The sequence below is a fragment of the Arvicola amphibius genome, chromosome 13, assembly GCF_903992535.2.
Source record: "Arvicola amphibius chromosome 13, mArvAmp1.2, whole genome shotgun sequence".
NCBI lineage: Eukaryota > Metazoa > Chordata > Mammalia > Rodentia > Cricetidae > Arvicola > Arvicola amphibius.
In genome coordinates, this window is record NC_052059.1 from 2,418,721 (window position 1) to 2,439,673 (window position 20,953).

The following is a 20,953-nucleotide window of genomic DNA, read 5'->3' on the forward strand; positions in this document are numbered from 1 at the left end:
CACCTGCTCACAGGGCTGCCTTATCGGCAGCGTGGTTTCCTAAACACTGTTTACCTGATCAAATTTGCTTTCCCTTAGTCCTGAAATTTCCCCAGTATAGTTTCTCAATTGGTAAAGATACCAATTTAGATAGTAGGGAAGAAATAAAACACTATACCATGAGTCATAATTTCAATTTTTATTGAGGTGTATGCCCTGGAAATACTTTATTTTAATAAAATTAACCTGTTTTGTTATTTGTCTTTCGAGACAATGTCTCATTATATAGCCCAACTGGCCTTGAACTCATTATGCACCCCAGGAAGGTCTTTAATAATTAAAACCTTTCCTCGGACACATACTTGTAACCCCAACAACTTGGCAGTCAGAGGCCAGCCTGCAAGAGGGCTACAGTGTAGCAAGCTCTGCTCCAAAAGAAAGATGAAAGTGAGCCTCCCGAACTGGGCCCAGCTTGGAAAACACATCTTAACCATCACTGCTGTAAATATGCTGAGAGTGACAAATGGTGTCACTTTCACAGGGCCATCTGGTCTTAAAGCCACTAACAACAAATGGCTGGTCTGGGGGAGGCAGGTGAAGTCCAGATCCTGATTCCTTCCCCCACCCCATCTCTGCATTTTCCAAGTGAGGGTGGAAAGAGCCAAACAGTACATTTTGTCAGGGTGTGGCTAAGCCAGATTTCTAGAAAGAAACACTCTTAAAAACCAGGTTTCTTACCTTCCCAGCCCTGAAGGCCAGCAAGTTGGTTCTGTGACCTCTCTGGGGCAGAGATGGCTTGAGTGTGACACGCTCTGGTGCCTGTCAGGCTCCCCTCCTTCTCCCCCATCTTACCACGGATAAGTGACTCTATCTTGTCACCTACAGCACATAGCAAAATGGTGACCTGCAAGCCTCTCTTCCACTATGGCGTGTTAAGTCTCTGGGTCCAGACAAAAGGGCCACCAGCTCTCCACTCAAGGCTGCCAGTGCTCAGCTCCATCACCAGGCAACTGCTCACACGTGACCTGGGCACACGCGCCCCACCTTGGGCTTCACTCAGCCTTCCTTTTCTTCCAAGCATTTTACCAGCAAGTGAACTTGGTGCATGAGGGCAGTGGTGAGCATGGAGGAAGTGACCTGCCAGACCCTGGCCCGAGTATTTGTGGTATCTACTGCACAAATACGACAAACTCTAACAGACACATAGTAACAGGAAGCTGCAGACTCTTCAAGGAGAGCAGGCAGCTACTGGATAATCTCACTCCTCTTTTGTAACCTCATTTTTATCTCTAAAAATATCATTCAGTTAATTTAAAAATTCTCAAAGCTATTTAGTCTAAGCTCTGTTAAATGTGAGGCTGGAAGAAAAAAAATAACATCTTGAAATTTGCAAGCAAATGGATGGAGCTAGAAAACATCACCTTGAGTGAGGTAACCCAGACCCAGAAAGACAATTATCACATGTACTCACTCATAAATGTTTTTTAAACATAAAGCAAAGAAAAGTACCCTACAAATCATAATCCCAGAGAACCTAGACAACAATGAGGAGTCTAACAGAGAAATACATGGATCTAATCTACATGGGAAGTAGAAAGTAGAAAAAGACAAAATCTCATGAGTAAACTGGGAGCACTGGGGACTTTGGGAGAGGGTTGAAGGGGAGGGGAGAGGCAGGGAGGGGAGCAGAGAAAAATGTAGAGCTCAATAAAAATCAATCAATCAATCAATCAATCAATCAATCAATGTGAGGCTGGAGAGATGAAACCGTGGTTAGGAGCACTGGCTGCTTCCAGAGGACCCAGTTTCAGTTCTAAGCACACACATGGCAGCTTATAACCACCTTTAACTCCAGTTCCAGGGAAACTGATGACCTCTTCTGGCCCCCTGGGGTACCCAGTATGCACAAAGTGCACAGACATACAAACAGGCAGAACACCCAAGCACATAGCATAAATAATAAAATTATTTATTTAAAAAAGGTGAGTTAAATGCACTGACTCCTCAGTGAAAGTTCAGAACAGTAAACACCAGACAGAAACAGCACTGGCTACATTTTAAAGCGCTCCAAACTGTCCAAAGTAAATAATTTCTATTATCATATTCTTGGCTTTCAAAATTCTGTGAACCAGACAAGATCTTTCACACTAATTCTAGAAAAGGCAACTGGCCAACCAGAGGCAGGATGGGGAGGGTAGCCTTAATTCCACCAATAAGCCATGAAGCCACTGACTGTGTGGGCATAAACAAAGGTAGGAAAGGCCTCACTGCCACGTTACACCACAGACTACAAACCCTTCCCGTAGGGCAAATCACTCGGCTCTGGGGAGGTATAAAGTCGGCCGTGGACTGCATGAGGTCTGGGGCTCGCTGTGCACACAAACTTCTTGAGTACTGAATTTCTCCATGAAATGAAAATACGGAAGAACACATGAACTCTGCATGTCCTAGAAGATCCTCCAGGTCAGACGTGTGAAGAAGCAGAGCTCGCTAGCCAGGGGCTCAGCCACGGAACTGGAGACAGAAGTACGGCTGCCTGGACATAATCTAGCGTTTCAAGAGGCATGAGCAACAGCCCAACACCAGGAAAGGCAGCGTGCCGTTTTCAAAAGGGACACACCCATCTTAACTTAGCCCTTAAAGGACCTATTCTGGTAACTTTTCAGCCTGCTGTAATTTGTTATTCTCTGAAAACATCTAGCTATTAAATATTCAGATGGAGGAGAAATGGAAAGTGAGGGGTGACTGGGCCCAGGGGGGTGACCGGAGCGGAGGTCACAGGAGTGTTTGCTGGAGCTGCTCGCAGTGGGCGTGACACAGCAAGCTTAGAAATGGCTGAAGACCAGACACAAGGGCACAGGGAGGATGGAACCAGGGCTCGGCCTTGTCTCCCCTCAGCAGCCTGGCTGGAAGCAAATCATGCTGCTGCCTGATGAGCATGCTCACTAGTCAGTCCCCCTCTCAGCAGGCCCCAGGCTTCCACTTCCTGTGGCTTTCTGTGCTGAGGACCTTCCTCCATCACCCATCTGAACCTCGGTCTGTTTCCCAGAACAGCCTGTAGTTTCTCCACCTGCACAGTCGTTATCACCTGCCCAATCGGCCTCCTCTGTGAGGAGGGTCACGTGGTGTGGAAATCTCTGCTTAGGCTGCTCTGCTCTTCTCCCACAGCCCCGCATCACCCCAGAGACCAGAAGCTGGCTGCTGGGCATCTATATTACCTGAGCCTCTCCTACCTGCCTCTCAGCTGGAGTCAGAAACTGTGATTCTTCAGGATGACACACTAGTTCTGTGACGACCGGGGTGGGGAGGAAAGCTGGGATAGAAATGAGGACCTCAGCATGTTCTGAGTGCTCTACCACTGAGCTACACCCTAGGGTTCAACTACTACAAAACCAACCTGCCTGAGGAAGCAGGGAACTTGCCCAAAGCCTCAGCAGTAGGGAGCAGGCTCTGAGCTCTCGGCCCTCAGCATGACACTTTCTCCACAGAGGGAATCACATGTCCCTCAGAGAGCCTTGAAAGAGGTGCCGCCAGTGCCCCGTGTGTGTGCCCTGTTTACTGTGAGAGAGGAGGGAGGCGTATTTCCCCGACATTTCTATCTTGCCACGGAGAGGCCTCCGGGTAGGACAGACCTCCCACTTGGGCCCCATCTACTTGTGCTGTGCAGACACCAGACATCCTCCTGTGCACTAAAGCCCTGGGGTTCTTGGTGTGTTTCGTACCGTAGCAAAGCTAGTCAAGGATGATTAATTCAGGGTTCAACCTGCTTGGAGAGAAGGAAAAAACACTAGCATATAAGGAAAGCAAGGTGTGGTCACTATCCAGTTCTGGGGCACAAACGTGCTCTCCCCTTAAGCTCGCTTCCACGGGGTCAATAATTCCACGCCCCAAGACTGACAACAAGTTCCCCATCATATCCAAGTCCCTCTCCCACATTCTCAAGTCCTCCCAACCTGATTTCGCTCCATTGCTCAGGCGTGCCTTCTGAGTCAACAGGGCTGCTTCTGTGGCGGGTGCAGAGAGCCCACCCTTGGTTCTCATTCGCTGTGTTTACTACTCGGCTTCCTCCACGCACTGTTAGTTCTTACCCCAAATCCTAGCTCTTCCTTTCACACCCAGCTCCCTTCCTTTAACACATTTTAGTTAGTTTTTACAATCTATGCCACATAGTTGGAACCTGATCCACAGTATTAAAAATAACAAAACAAAACAAACAAAAAGAAAACACTGTGCTAGCCAGAGACCTCAAGCTTCAAGTCTAGCTGGCTACTGACCAGACCTTTCCGACTCTGTCCAGTATTTAGCCTTTCTAGACCTCAGGGTCCTTGTCAGCGAATGAGAAGGTGCTAACACGCAGTCTGCCCAGCCATCACTGCCTAGCCTGAGAACAGCTGTTAGTGCATTCTTGTAACCTCCAGCTGGAACATTAGAACCTTCACTGCTCTCTGTTCCACGCCGGGTGCGGGTCCTCACACTGCAGCTATGTGCACCTCAGAGCCTGGTGGATGTGAGGTTTGTGTACCGCATGCCATGTGCCCTAGGCAGCAACAGGGAACCAAAACATGTTTGCACTGAACTAATAATCATGCCCAACACAGCAGATTAGAAGTCAGAATGTCAAACCAGGGTCCTTTTCATTTTCTGCTGACAATGTAAGAAGATACCGCCAGCTCTTCCACTTCCTTCCACACAAGAAAAGTGACATGGTGTTTACACGCATTGATTTCTGATGGCTCAAATTCAAACTCGCTGTCAGAAGAGGAGGACGGCATGGGGAAACACAGAGCAGCTCGGTTCTCGTCCAACTGTCTCCCTCCTCACCAGCACACAGAGCAGCTCGGTTCTCGTCCAACTGTTCCGTCCTCACTGGCACACATGAGTGCTGCTTCTCACTGATGAGGCCGAGATGTCCTGGCCTTTTCTTGCTAACAACATCATCTACAGTTTTGTTACAAGAACAACCTGCAAGCCACCCTGGGGCTGGCGCACACTACTTTCTGTCCCACGTGGGAACTACTACGAGCAATTCAAAACAAAAACTAACGTACGTTTTGATTGGCTTCTTTTCCGTTTTCTCAGAGTGTGAAATTTATTTCTGGCTTCTGTACTTGTAAGAACAAGTTTTCCCATGCAGGTTGCGAGAGAGAGAAAGAAGTCTATCAGAAGCTGCACAGACTACAGAAACCTAGAACCTTCTTCTGAAGCTGTAGCATTCTCACTGTTTGTGAGAACAGCCCCAGAGCCCATCCCTCAGCCCTAGAGTGCACAGAAGGGTAAAGCCAGGGACGGCCATGGAGTGGAAGGGAACTGGCCTTGTCTAAAGCCCAGCTGTGGGCAGGAAGACCCCGTGAGACCCCCACAGCATCAGGTGAGCAGAAACTGAAGCAGTCCTTAGCCTTTCCCAGAGTCCTCTGCGGCAGGACAGGGCTGAGGGCCCCCCCCCCTCTGCACTTGGTGTCGGGAGAGTCCGGGCTGAAGAATCCGGTGCAGACACTATAGGCTTGACATGCAGAATTCAGCCATCAAACAGAGGAAAAACGAGACAGTTTCTCATTATGTGTTATCAAACTGTTTGAAGCTGTATGGTAGACGAAGAGCTAGTAAAGTACTACTTTCTGTACGCCTGACATTTTCTGTAGCAAAATTCTAAACGAGGCTCAGCATAGCTCACGCTTTCCCACAGCTTTGTTACAGCGAGAGTGGGAGCTGAAACTCGGGAGAGTGGAAAGGGCGGGGGGTGGGGGGGAGACCTCTGAATTGCCACAACACAAATCACATAAGAATGAAGACACAGTGGCCACATTCGTCCTATGGTCACACGTGAGGGCAGACTCAACAGATCTTCACAAATCCTAACTAAGAGGCAGAGGGTGGGGACAAAGTCACCATCAAAGAACAAGTTATATCAGAAATCCACATGAAATGTGAACTAACTCTCTCTCTCTCTCTCTCTCTCTCTCTCTCTCTCACACACACACACACACACACACACACACTCATACACGCACGGGCACATGCACACACTCACACACACACCAGACCTGGACACACTGCTTTGCACACATATAACTGAAGTAAAACGTAACAGTGACATTCTTGGATGTCCGTCTGTCAACCATGGTTCAGTTCTAGAGAACGGAAATCGCTCATCTCCTGTGTACAGAAACAGATTCGGTACCCAGAGCTGGGCTCTTATGAGGTCACTGACGGGGCTCCAGGGGACGATGCAGGTCTTCCTCGAGGGCCCGTCTCCTGGAACAACACACAAGAAACACAAGGAGCCACAGGCGCCACCCTGGTGGGCCTGGTGAACTGCGCCAACAAAAGGTGGATTTCTTGTGTTGGTTCTCTAGCTGAATCTGAACTCAAGAGCCACATGGAAAAGGTGGACCAAGACTGAGACTATTGGCCTCTACCTGCACATGCACATGCCTGAATACACACACACGTGGAGTTACACATTCAGGCAGATGTGCACATGCACATGCCTGAATACACACACAGGTGGAGTTACACACTCAGGCAGATGTGCACATGCACATGCCTGAATACACACACAGGTGGAGTTACACACTCAGGCAGATGTGCACATGCACATGCCTGAATACACACACACGTGGAGTTACACACTCAGGCAGATGTTTTTTAAGTTTATGTCACATGCACAAAGTCCTGGGTTTGATCCCATCGCAGTGTCTCACCACCAAAATAAAACTTTCCTCAAACAGGATCATTTTAATATTCATTCTTTAAGGTCACTCCACATGTTTTCTCCATGTCGTCGCTGCTATCAATCAACAAATAACCTTTGTCTGGTTAGTTCTTAAAACATGAAAGTATAGCCGGGCGGTGGTGGCGCACGCCTTTAATCCCAGCACTCGGGAGGCAGAGGCAGGTGGATCTCTGTGAGTTCGAGGCCAGCCTGGTCTACAAGAGCTAGTTCCAGGACAGGCTCTAAAAAAGCTGCAGAGAAACCCTGTCTCGAAAAACCAAAAAAAAAAAAAAAGAAAAAAAAGAAAAAACATGAAAGTATGTATGTATTTACTGCATCAGCCAAGGAAGACAGAGCAAGTCAACCTCCGACGCCCGGCTTAGGTCACACCTTAGTATTAAACGTGACGTGCGTGGTGCAGTTTGAGCAGGGGAGAACCTTGAGTACCCGCCTCTAGCCCTGAGTATCTATGGCATCTGCTGCTGAATCAGCCAGACGCAGGGACCGACTGGGCAGCCCGAGCGAGCAGGCCTGCCCCAAGTCTGGCCCCTCAGAGCCACTCTAGGCTTTTCCTCGTCTGACCTCAGATGACAAGGATATGGTTATTTCAGAACTCAACATGTAACATACTCAAAGATTCAAGGCTACCTAAAATAGGTATGAGATTATTTTCCTGTGTTATGTGTCTCGCTATGGTTACCAAGACGTGGTTAGGATTTTGAAATTTTTTTCTTAGAACAATACAACGATCTGATTCTAAAATCTTTTGTAAGGTGCAGCTTTCCAATGATAAACAAGAACAGGAAGTGAATCTTGACTACAACGAGCCTTCCGCTTCACTGCTCGGTGATCATTTCACTGTCACCTGCGTCTGACTGGACCGGGGTCACATTCCCCTTCACCCAGTCCTGAAAGTTTCCCTACTTTGATTCCTGTCTGAGCAAAGCCTGCTCCTATCAGGCTGGAAATTGTGACACACTCAAATATTTTGAGTCCAAGAGGAAGACAGCTGAAATAAGGGAATTGAGCAGTAAAGCAAATAAAAAGCAGAAATGAAAACAGATGTTAAACTTCTTCGTAACAAGTTTTTACTAATAGTCTCCACCGAAGCTATTTCAGTCAACTACTAGAAATATCCTACCTGATTGGGGGCCTTAACAAGCTTCACTAGTCATGAGCCTCTAGGGTGGGGGCCAACTCTTTCCAAGGTTCTATTTACTTCCTCTCAGCCAGGCTACAGCCCAGCACTGAGCAGTACCCTCAAGTGTCATTTGGTAACACCTGGGAACATGTGAGGGAAAGCTGGGGTGTGATAATGGACAGGAAAGCACCCCACAGCAAAAGGCCATGTGGTCGAGGCCAGGCATAGTAACACATGACGGTAACGTTGGTACTGGGGCTGAGGCAGGAGGAGCCGTGAAGTCACAGGCAGCCTGGTACATAAATCAAGTCCAGGCTGGCCTGACAGGAACTACACAATGAGAACCTGCCGCGCCCCCGTGTCTGCGCTCTGTGCGCTAGAACCCAGTTCGCGAGCTTCAGGCAAGGGGCTGGAGGTTGAGAATACACACGCAGAGACAGACCAACACGCAGACCTTCCAACACTGGTACCAAAAGCCCCCCTTTATTAACACCATGGAGTCTTAAATACGCTGCTGTCAATGGCCAACAGGTGAAAATCCCATCCTCTGATCCTCTAAGCTAGGCACAGCTTCTAGTAACTTCAATTAGAAGGTTCTAGGAGGGAAAGGCAGCTGGAGGCCAGGACTCATTAGTCCCAACAAGAACTGACCTTGAAAACTAGTGAAGCCACGATGTCAGACACGCCAGCACCGAGACAGCTCTAGTTTAACTATGCCACTGCCCTTCACGTGGGAATAGGAATTCACGGAAGACACAACCTTGGCTTCACACGCCCTTCCAGTGACGGCTCGCCGAGCCTTATAAGCTGGATACAATAGGTTTATCAGATGCCCTGGCAAAATGATCTGGGCACTGAAATGCCTGCAGCGTTCAAAGCTTAAGTCTCCGACCACATAAACCAAGCGAGCAGCTCCGCACAACACGGGGATTCTGAAGGCACCATTATTATCTCAAGCAAACGGACTCTTCACTGTCCAGTGCGCAAGCAAGACACACTCCCTCCTCCTTCCCTGCCCTCGAGCACAGTGCTGTTTCCTCCACCGGCTTAGGGAGAAGGTTACTGAAAGGTGCTTAGCTTGCTTCTTTGATGGAGTCCCACCTTCCAGGGTTACTCTAACGATGGCTGGGTACATGCCAAGGGCCAGGTGTGGGGGACAGCTCAATGTCTGACTCAGGGCCAAATGTTAGATACCTGCCTGGTACCAGACACCCAAACCCTGAATTAAAGCAAAAGTTTGAGAACTTTTCGGGTGAGAAAGATATTCTGAGAAAATGCAAATGAATGGATTCTGTTTCTAGGTTCGAACCTGCAAATGATTTTCCAAAAATAATATTTCAATCTTTTAAAGCTACCCCTAAGCCCAATTTTCTTTTCATGTGAACCCAGGAACTTGTGTGCACTCTACTCCTGAGCTACGCCTCCAGAAACCTGAAATTCAATCCTTTTATTCTTTTCATATGTATTATCTTAGGCAATTTACCAAAGGAAAGTAGAGAAAGAAACAAGAGCGGGAGAAGCAGACATCGACGATTCCTGCAAAAGAATCAAGGGGGATCTGGTGTGCAGCAGCTGGGATGTCGGTGACAGCGGCAGGTTCTGGAATTAGAGGATTCTCTCTGCTCCCTGCTGAGCGGCTGGGAGGAGACAGTATATAATTACAGACCCAGGCACGCTCCGCTCCAAGAGCACAGGGAAGGGATGGTTCACTCAGGGCGAAGCAGGAGTCACAGAGCTAGATCAAGGAGATTCACATTAGTCTTGTGAGGGAGAGAAAGTGGTAATCAGGTATGGGCAGGAGGGCTTGAAATGACACAGGACAGAAAGGGAGTGCTGAGCGAGGCGACTCGGATGTTAGAGCGGGCAGAAAAGCAGAGAACAAGGCTTGACCGGCTGGCCAGCTGGCCGTGGTTCCCTACAGTTCCTGGGGAGGAGCGATCAGCTGCATGTTTGTAATGCCTGTGCCCACTGCGGAGGTGCACGGGCTAAGGAAGAGCTATTGGCTGACTGCTTGTGTCCTGTAAAGTTCACCATGAAATCTAATTTCTAAATTAATTGTGTGTGAGTGCTTTGCCTACATGTACACCTGTGGACTATGTGCACCGGGCGACTGCTGAGGTAAAGGAGAGAGCATCAGATCCCCTGCAACCAGCTACAGAGGGCTACGGCCACCATGTGGGTGCTGGGAACTGAACCCAGGTCTTCTGGAAGGGCATCAGGGCTCTTAACTGCTGAGCCGTCTCTCCAGCCCTTTTGAAATCTAGTGTGGTGTCAGTAGGAGCGGGGCTTTTGGCAGGTTAGGCAGAGAACACAGTCTTAACAGGATGCCCTTACAGAGGGCATGTAGCCAAATACCTCCTCTGTCCTGCCGCGGGAGGGCAAGGAGACAGACAGGAAATGGCCATCCCAGCCCCTCATAGTAAGAAATAAGTCTGCATGGTTTAGAAGTGTAAATCTACGTATTCTAGGAACCTGAGTAGAAAAAGACACTGAGGCATCGTGGTGAGAAAGACTTGTCAGACACAAGATACACCCTGGTGAAGAGGCAAGGGTCAAACAACACCTTCCTTATTATTTCGTTTCTATGAAATTATTAGCAGTACCGAGAAAAACTGGTGGAAAGAAAGACCCACAAGAGCCTGTGACCCAGTTAAAGGTGAAGGTGGATGAAGAGGCGCAGGTTGTGATGTGGAAGCCCTCCCTGAGACTGCTGGATGGTGGCTGTTTATCTCATGGCTTTTGTTCTAAATAAAACTGAGAAGAGGAATTTTCTGTAGTCACTTTTGTTCTGGGTCATTGCATTCAAGTCTTCCTCTGAATGGCCTAGCCATACCAACAGGGAGGGGACAGGGGGATGGGGAAGCAGACAGGATGTGGAAGGCAGCCAGGGAGATGATTAGTCACTATAGCATCTAAATTACCCACTGAACTAAGTTCAGACCCGCAGCACCCCTGGAATAGCCATGCATGGCTGAATCTTAAAACCACCAGGTGTGGGGACACAGGAGTGAACACAGGAGCTGGGAGCTCCCTGGCCACCCAGTCTAGCTCTAAGAGTGAGCCCAGGTTCAGAGAGAGACCAAAGAGGACAGCAACAGAGACTACCCAAGGCTGACCTGTGTGTAGGGAGAGCAAGGAAAAAGAAGGAAGAAATAGAACAGATTCAAGTCTAAGGCCTGAGCTACGCTGGGGCATTCACCAGGAGCAACTGACAGGGGACAAAGCGCCTGAACATCTGTTGTGACCAACACTCAGACCATGCTCTCCACACTGACAGACAGCAAACCGCAGGCCAGCCACTTCTCTGGCTTCACTGCGACCAGAGGGCCATTGCTCTGGGGTGAAATTCCAACTCTGTCAACTGAGTTACATATTCCTATACATATTTCGTTGTCCAAGAATAGTTTCTTGTGGATAAAACACCTAATATTACCAGTTATGCAATGATTCTTTTAAACAGAAATTAAGGGTGTCAACACACACGGTGCCTGTTTAAGCGCAGCTTGCCTAGTCTACAGTCAAGTGCACTGAGGTGGCCACTTCACACGTGGAGGTCCTGGGGCGCTATTTGGAGAAATATCACTTCTAAATGATCATCTTTCAGGCTCTGACTATCTACCTCAGTTCTCACCAGGTAGATGAATAAGTTAGAGGGCTAACTGCTGCTTTCTGTTAACTGCACCCACATTACCCACTTCCCTTAAAGTATCCCAACGGCTGATATTCACACTGACCACAGATGAGGTGAGCAGTGCTCTCTGTGGCCGCATCTAGACTGCCCAATCCCCAAGTCTACGGCTTGGCACCAACTCTGTCATCACAGGCTCACAAAATTAAAAAAGGAATACACAAGATAGTGAGGGCTGATTCTGATAGTGAAAGATTCTGGTGGGATGAGCTCATTTGTTGGCCTTCTGAGTTCTCTGGGCTAGCCCTCGAGCGCTGGCTTCATCCTGCGCCGGGCAGAGAGAACAAGCTGGGTAAGATGGGACCTGTAACAAACTCATAATCTGCTCAGACAACGGGAAAGGCTGGCTGCGTCCGGTGAGGCAGTCTTGCTGATATGGGTGTTTTCAGAAGGAAACATCAGGTCCCTGTGCAGGTCAACCTGCAGGAAGTTCCCTCCTGCTCCCTCTATTACCCTCACCCTGAGTGCAGAGAAAGGAGGGTGGTCAGAACTCAATTTGTAAAGAAATAAGGCTTCTCTGCTGCTGTGCTAATCACCAAGGCAACCTGGGGAGGAAAGGATTTATCTGACTTACACTTTCACCCCACAAACCATCAGAAGGAAAGTCAGGGTAGGAACTCAGGGCAGAAACCTAGAGGCGGGAGCTGATGTGGAGACCACAGAGTACATACACTGCTTGCTGGCTTGCTCTCCATGGCTTGCTCAGCCTGCTTTTTTTATTCAACCCAAGACCTCCTGCCCAGAGGTTAGACCCTCCCCCTCAGTCATGTCAAGAAAGTGTCCCATAGACACGCAGACGGGCAGCCTTCCCAGGTGACTCCAGTCTGTGTCACGTTTGGAGTGAGTCTTGAGGAGATGCTCATGTTGGTTTGGCTGAGCAGGAGTGGGCTGCGATGGAGGCTGTGTGAAACGCAAAAGGGACCAGGACACATGTTTGTGGAGTAAGACAAAGCCTGCTTGAGGGAAACCAGGAGCTTCTGGTTGAAGCCTGTGCCAGCAGTGGGGCAAGATTCCAGCACGAAGAATAGCCACTCAGGCTCTCTCCCTTCCAGACCTCGGGATCATGGGGAAAGGCCACTGGCTGAACGGGGCAGCCCTAGTGGCTTCTGTTTCGTCTTACCACCCACAGCATCTCTGTGGTCACCTTGTGTACTTTTCTTAAAAGAGAAAGAAGGAAAGGAAGGGTTGAGATGCAACCTGAGCACGGCCAAGAGAGCAGTCTTCGCCAACGCTCACCCGATTACAGCTCTCCCGAGGAGTGGGACCCACCCACCACCACCACCCCATCTCTCTGAAAGTCACGGGATAAGAAACTGTGCTGTGCTGGGCTCTACTTTCATTTGTGGTCCTGGCCAGTCCCTGGCCCCCGCTCTGGTAAGCAGGCCACGCCAGACTAAGGCACACGATGTAGAACTTCCTACCAGCCCCTAAGAACTGCAAAGGTCAGCTGTCCCCTTGGCTGGGGCTTCTCAGGGTGCCCCCCCATGGCAGCTTCATCTCTTATCCTTCCTACAAGCTGCATCCCTTCAGAAGGCTCTGCTCCAGTCTGAAGGCCCTGCAGGGCCTGGTGCACTGCTCTCAGGGTAGTCTCTTTCTAAGGCTTTCCCACCTCGAGGCCCAGTCATGGCCCCCAAGGCCTGTCCTGAAGGGCACTGACTGTGTGCTCCTTCCCAAGCAACTCCTCCCTGCTCCAGCCTTCTCTTCTCAACCCTTACTTCCCCCCCAACCCACCGAGATGACACTCTGTCCTGAGAGCCTCTCCTCACCCTCGTGGAAGCTTCTTTTAAGATATCTCTAGAGGAATGCCCAGCCACGCCTACTGCGCTAGCTGGTCTTGCCGTAAATCCTGGCTGGTACTGAGCAGGGGTCCTAAAGGGTCTATGGGGACTCCTCGGACTGACGAAGGTGGCAGCGTGCACTGCTCCTCCGTCCTCTCACCACTACAACACGACCTTTAATAAAAACTTTGAATGCTTTAGAAGTAATCTTGTAATCTTGTATAATCAACAGAAAGAAAAAATGTTCTCACCACTGCCAATAGTCTTAAAATGAGACAGAAAACAATTCTGCCAGGTAAGAAGGAGCCGAGCCCCTGTGGGTTCATCCGTTTCCCCCAAATGCGTTAGAATGGCACGGAGAGGCCTTTTCTGAAGGCACACAACCACCACGACAGAGAGCAGCTGACGGTAAAGCAATGATTCCTGGCTGGAGAACAGCACTGCACACCTCCTCTGACCCTCAGACTACCGAGAACCTCACGCCGGGAGGGCAAGGCAGCCCGTGCCACTCCTCTCCAAGGAAGACAGTTACACGGTGCTCACAACCTGCTGGACGTCCTTGCAGGAGCCTGAAGCAGCGATGGTGGTGATGGTGGAACAGCCTGACCTGGACTGCTTGCCAGACATGCCTTGAGCCCTCTATTTAAACCCAGAGCTCGTCCTAACACCCAGGTGTACATGGTGAGAACGTGGCCTCTGTTTGCCTTCCCAATTCCCTTTTGCAGGTTAGCAGCGTCGCCTCGTCATTGGCTGGGATGAGAAGCCAAACTGGCGTATCAGGGCTCAGACTCTGGTAACCTGTAACCACCAGGACAGTCACAGCCGAGTCAACCGGAGACCAGTGGTGCTGAGCTGCAGAAGCCGGGGACTAACCACCCAGAGGCCCACAGGGCAGTCACAGGTGGCCACCAGTCTGCCTACCCACAGCGGTGGGATACAAAAATGCCTCTTTTTGATCTTTGTTCACTGTTCCTAGAAGAGAGCTCCTAAGCCCTTGGGATTTCCTGCCTGACAATGACAGCGGCTTTTCTGACGCACAGCCTGCCCCTTTCAACAGCTTCTGAAGCACATGAGTCAGGATCCTGAGAGCCCCACACAGGCTCGGAGGGAACAGGAAAGGTCAGACAGTGGAAGGCTGGAACTTTCAGCCCCACCCACGCCCAGGAAGGGGTAGGAGGGTGGGGGATCCCTCCTGCGTCTGCCTCCCGTGTGTAGGTGACCCCACCCAGATTTGTATGTGGGCACTGGGAACCTGAACACCAAGCACTTTCCCAACTGGGTCCCTCCCCTTACCCCTTCCCCCATCCTCTTTTAAACTAGATCTTAAATGTGAACGGCAAAGGAGCACAGAGTTGAGCAAAACCCCGACTAAGAAAATCGGAAAATAACCAGGAGACAGGGAATTCGGGAGAAGCAGACTCTGGGAGAGACCAAAGGCGCTGTTCTTTCCTGTCTGTCACAGGAAGACAGAAACACTGCCTCTGTGGGACAAAAACAAGGCACCAGGAAAAACCAAGTTGGAAAGTTAAAAAAGAACCAGTTACACTTTAAAAGGAGATAGCCAAAATGTTTACCTAAATAAAGAACAAAGCAGCGGTTGCAGAGACAGTCTCTCGGGCACTAAGGCAATGTGAACTATGAAACTAAGTGTCCCCAGCTCCTGCCAGGTGACTGAACGCAAGGGCTCTAACACTCTGGAGTTAGCTGCCCTGCCCAGAGGACACTCAAACAGTCCCAAGAAGAGGAACAGAGGCTTCCTACCCTCCACCACAAGGATGAGTAACTCTGGAAAATGAGTCTCCAGGTAACTCTGGCTCCTGCCTGCCTGACATTCTGAGGATAACTCATGAGGACCAGAATCAGTAACGTGTTCTGGAATTCCCGACCAACAAGAGATAAGGCAACAATCTTCAGTGGCTAAGCATGAAGAACATGCACTCCAGCCTCCAACTCTAGATAAACACCCAACAGAAACCTGTGCGTGTCCATGCAGAAGAGGAAGAGGGTCACAGAACAGCACTACAATACCCACATTACAAGGCCCTTCCATTATCGTGTGTGGATTAGCAGCAGTGTAGTGATTTACACAACATTACCCTACACTAATGGCAAGAAAGGCTCCATACATGTACTGCCAAGATAGAACTGAACACAAGACAAAAACAGATCTGACCCAGCCAGTGTCTCCATTATGTGGGCTGAAGCTGACAGACTAAACTGGGGCATTAAAAGTCAGGGTCATGTTGAAGAAGTGGTAACCGGGGGCACAAAAACAGGACTTCAGGGAAGGTGCTAAGGAACGACATCCTTAAAACTCAAGATCTGAGCTCAGGGTGGTCTATTTCAGTACTGCAGAAGCCACCATTGAGGGAAGGACAGACACGAGTGTTGGGGACCCCGAGCTCAGGGTGGTCCATTTCAGTACTGCAGAAACCACGGCCACTGAGGGACGGACAGACACGAGTGTCGGGGACCCCCGAAAACAGCTCAAACTGAAACCAAGTCTACCAGCTGTCAGGGCAATGCTACTTTAAGAAGTTATTCTCTAATAAAAAAGATAGATATTTGAACATCCACACATAAAAGTAAACAGATAGTTTTCAATGTATGCTTTAGATTCTACACAAAATTTCAATAACTTGAGAACTAGAATTCAAATTTAATTTGATAACTGTAAATGTATTTTAAATAATTAATATTTTAAAAGGAATCAAATCAAAGATTAAAAACAGTACAAACCAAAACACCCGCACCTCCCAAAGAAACGAGCAACAGCTCCCACCACTGCGTACAGGCTACAGCTTGTAAAATGTCACAGCAGGGTCTGTGAAGTTCTGTGAACTGCCTGTGGAAGCTCCTTCTGCCACGGTGACACAGTCTGGAGCCAACAGGGAAGGAAGCTGACCTGTGAGCATGTCTCTGAGGGATCACCTAACCGTATTAATTGATGTAGGATGACCCAGCCCACTGTATGGGTCCCATTCCATAGGCAGGGGGTCCTAAGATGTGTGAAAGTAGAGAAAGCAAGCTAAGCCATAAGCAAATATGCATTGATTTCTGTCAGCTCTTAACTGCGGATTTATGTGACTAGCTGCTTCAAGTATCTGCCCTGACTTCCCCATGATGATGGGCTCAAGCCTGGAACCATGAGCCAAATAAACCATTTCTCCCTTAACGCTGTTTTGTCCAGGTATTTATCACATCAGCAGAAAAGGAATAAGAATGTTGCCTCACCCTCCTGGCCCATCTCGTACCAGCCTCTCAGTCCCCATCACTGTGTAGCTCCTCATCACCAAGGTCACACCTCCACCCGAGGCCTTCGCACTGCAGGTCCTCCACTTCCATCCGAGGCCTTTGCACTGCAGGTCCTCTATCCGAGGCCTTTGCACTGCAGGTCCTCCACCCGAGGCCTCCGCACGGCAGGTCCTCCACCTAGAAGATGATTCCCCACCTAGAAGATGATTCCCTAAGACCTCACCCACATGGCTTACTCCTGATTCTTTCAGGTCTCTGCTGAAATGTCCCAACTTCTGAATGTAAACCCAGGAGAGAAGCCAACCCGGGACACCTTGTCACTCCTTGTCACGTTTATTTCTGTAAGAAGTACCTGGAAGATTGTAGATCATGATTTTTTGCTTTACTGCCTCTCACTCTGAGCTACAAAGATGAAGGGGCCACTGTCTGTTCTGGTCAGAGCAGAATCCCGGTGCCCATGATAAGGACGGGTCAGAGAGGAGAAAAGCAGGAGAGCTGTCACCCTTCCTGTGCACGAGGTGTCTGTGTGCTCAAATGCCCACAATGTACAGAACACACCCAAGGCTCCTTTCCTCACCCTGAAAACTGTTCTAAAAACTGACTAGAATGAGCTTTGCAAAGAATAATTCACCATAAAGCATTAGCACATTTTCTAAACTGCTTTATCCCACCCAGTGGGATAAAAGCCATTTCATGAGTCAACTTCCTGTTCCTCATTTTACCCTTTTTTAGAACTCACGTGCACGTCTCCACCAGCCGCCAAGTCCTTCATCACCCCTCCTCTGGACCACGCTGTGTCTCTTACTTACTTCCTTTCTGAGCTACAAAGAATGTGTGTTTATTGTTGGCATCCGTACCTTTGGTCAAAGAAATGCCAGAGGTGGGTATTAAGATCGACCACTTAATCTGTACTCAACATTAACCACATGTATGATATGGAAAGACCATCGCTGAAGTGTGTGATGTATGTTGATAATATTCATACCACTGGATAGACAGACTACTTTCCTATCAACATTTACAGAATTCTGGTAAAAATACAGTTTGTGCCTCACACAAAACAGCTACTAAACACTATCACTAAATCTCCTTGATTAAAAAACATCTGCCTCCGACTTTCCTTGGTTAGTCCCATAACTTTCAAATAATGGTAAGTATTTTCTCTTAAGGCAAACTATTAGGGTCGAGTTGCACGTTACCTTACTAGACACAGTTAAAGTCTGGATTCTGAAGCTCAGAAAATGGCTCAGAGGGTAAGAGTACTTGATGTGCAATGGGACCAGAATTCGGATCTCCGGCAGCCATGTCAAAGGCTGGGGTGGCTGTGCACACCTGTACCTCAGCTGTGGGAGGCAGAGATGGCGGATCGCTGGGGCCTGTTGACGGCCAGTCTAGCAGTCAGTGAGACCCTTTCACAGGGGAACGAGGTAGAGAGGCACACGCAAACACAGCATCTCCAATGGTTTGAGATATGCTTGCTGTGTGGTTTAGGAATAAATCAATAAACATGTGCACAACAGTAAATCCTTAATTCTCTCTGTGGCATAACTGCTTCTGATTTAGGGCAGCCAAACTGTTAACGCTGTTTCTGGAACCTTCTATACCATCCTTCTATTGATTTTAGTAGAAAAAATGTTATCACTTAATAACCTTTTAGCTCCTTTTAGTAATATTTAATAACAGCCAAGCCCCATGTAACAACAATTTTACCAAGTTCCAATACTACCACCTAGTGGTTCCAAGTGTGACTACAGGCAGAGCATATTAAACTACAGGAAAGGCTAGCATCTGGGTTATCACTAATGCGCAAACTTAGAAATCTCTCTAAGAATATCTAGGGATATGTGAGAACACAGTTTACTGGTGACATCTGACCTCATGGGAGCTTCAAAGATGACCGCTTTCCAAATCATTTCTGTGTAGCCTTAGCTGTCCTGGAACTAGCTCTGCAGCCCAGCCTGGCCTCCTGCCTCTGCCTCCCAAATGCTGAGGTTAAAGGTGTGCACCACCACCAGCCAGTTCCCGTTCACCTTCAATGCCAGGATTCTCTCGTTCTGTCCATACTCACCACGGTTCCTAAAGGAACGTACTCCAAACTTTACAAACAGGCTTCGCTGACAGGACAGCAAGTCCATCCCTTAGACGACCAGGTAATTTATCTCACTGATGGAGGCCCCTACACGGCAGTGAGTTCTGTCCAGGACATGTTCCACTGTATTGCAGTGGACAGCAGGGAACTTCCGTAAAACAATGCTCCCCTGCTGGGCTCTGGTGAGCACACCGCTCCCACGCCTGGCTCTGGTGAGCAAAGCGCTCCCATGCCGAGCTCTGGTGAGCACAATGCTCCCATGCCAGCAACACAACTGCCTCCATGCTCCCTGCCATGATGATAATGGACTGAACCTCTGAAACTGTAAGCTGCCACTTCAATTAAATGTTTTCTTAATAAGAGATGCGGGATTCCCCTCTGTATGCTGCAAATACCACTGGTTAATAAAGAAAACCATCTTGGGCCTGCACAGGGAATAGGTAGGTAGGGAAGACTAAACTGAATGCTGGGAGAAAGGAGGCAGAGTCTGAGAGAAGCCATGTAGCCCCTCTGGAGAGAGATGCCAGAAATTCAGCCTGAAAGCCGCAGACGGCGATACACAGATTAATAAAAATGGGTTAAATTAAGATGTAAGAGTTAGCCAATAAGAAGCTAGAGCTAATGGGCCAAGCAGTGATTTAAATAATATAGTTTCTGTGTGCTTATTTCTGGGCTAAGCGACCAGGAAAAGACAAGTGTCCTCCTTACTGCAAATTGGCACTCAACATGGGGCATAAAACCTGAGAAAGCTTAAAAAGAAATTCTAGACACAAAAAAACAAAGTTTAATACAGTTTCTTGGTAGCCACCATTTCTTTTTCTAGAAGAGTTTGCAGCAAGGAAGGTACCATGGGCGCAGTAAAAACTGCGTGATTTCTTTAAAAAAAAAAAAAAGCGGCAGCTTCCTGGTTTGCCAGCACAAACGCTCTGGCTCTTTTCGGAGGTCCAGCTATGGAGCATTTAAACGGGGTTTGTGACCTGAGTGCTACAACTTGCTTAATGACAACATTAGACCTGCTGTGTGCCTAAAAATTGGGCTTAAGGTTAAGGGCTGCTTTCCCAAAGGACCCGTGTGTCTACGATGGAATATTACGGATTATATATTCTTCTATATGATACAGGAAGGAAATATTGACACATTACATCATGGATGGAACCTAAGGACCTTGTGCTAAGTGAAATGAATTGGTCACAAAAGACAAACACTGGGACTGAGGGATTCAGCCGCTACCGTGTTTACTGCACGCGTGGGGGCCTGAGCTCAGCTCCTCGGCACACACGAAGCTGGATGCAGCAGCCCTCACTTGTAACCCAGCAATCCTACATTGAGAAAGGAGCTGGAGACAGGATGCTCTCCAGACATGCACAGCAGTAAATGGGAGAGCTGAGGTTGTCCTCGGACCTCCAGGCACTCATTGTGGAGGGGATAGAGATTTTAAAAAGACAGGTATTCTTCCATTCTACTTCTGGGGTGGGAGAGTCAGACTCCAAAAGGCAGAAAGTAGACTGGGAGGTTTGGGTTTGAGTGGAATCTCATTTGCTGGGTGCTAAGCTTCAGTACGGGAAGCTGAAGTAATTCTGCAGACGGGACACAGGACGATGGAGTGAACTCGGTGCTGACTATCCATTTACGATTATGAAGACCTGGGGCAGGAAAGGTCAGACAGGAGAGATGAGAAGGTTGGAGATGAGCTAACCCAAACCAAGGATGTATGGGAAACCTAATACTTGCAAAGTAATTTGAAAACATAATTTGAAGACAAAAACCCTACGTGGTGAGCAATGTGCCCCTCAGAAGACGAGCTATTGAGTACAAGTCTCGGGGCTAGGCAGTGGTTAGGGAGGTTGCAGAGGCCCTCCAATGGAGGCTCCCGCCTCTTCTCTTGGCTGCCTACGAGCTCTAGATGTAAGATCCTCTTGCTGAAGACCCGTTGCACTCTGGGTGAAGGACATGTAGAAGTCCAGCCGACACTGCGCTGGGAGCTCGCTCCCTGCAGGCTATCACATGCACGCCACTGAAGGTTATCCATGGGTATTATCCAGCAGGAACCGCAGAACGCTACAATACTGACTGCCAGGCAGGAGGAGTCCACTGGCACCACCGCAGGATGAGGGTTATGGTGCAGCCAACCGCTTTCCGATTGCATCTGAGACATGCTCTATGGGAAGGAATCTGAGCCTGGTGCTGTGAACGTGGTCAAAAGCCATGGTTCAGGGGGTCATAGGCCCTGTGGTAGGTTTTTTGTTTGTTTGTTTTTGTTTTTCGAGAGAGGGTTTCTCTGTAAACAGACCTGGCCTTGAATTCACAGAGA

General features: G+C 48.7%; 1 protein-coding gene across 1 annotated transcript in view; it reads right to left on the reverse strand.

Annotated features, from left to right (window-relative positions):
- Positions 1-20,953, reverse strand: part of Ubac2 (UBA domain containing 2) — a 135,238-nt gene that overhangs the window by 74,220 nt on the left and 40,065 nt on the right. The gene's annotated exons all lie outside the window — the stretch shown is intronic.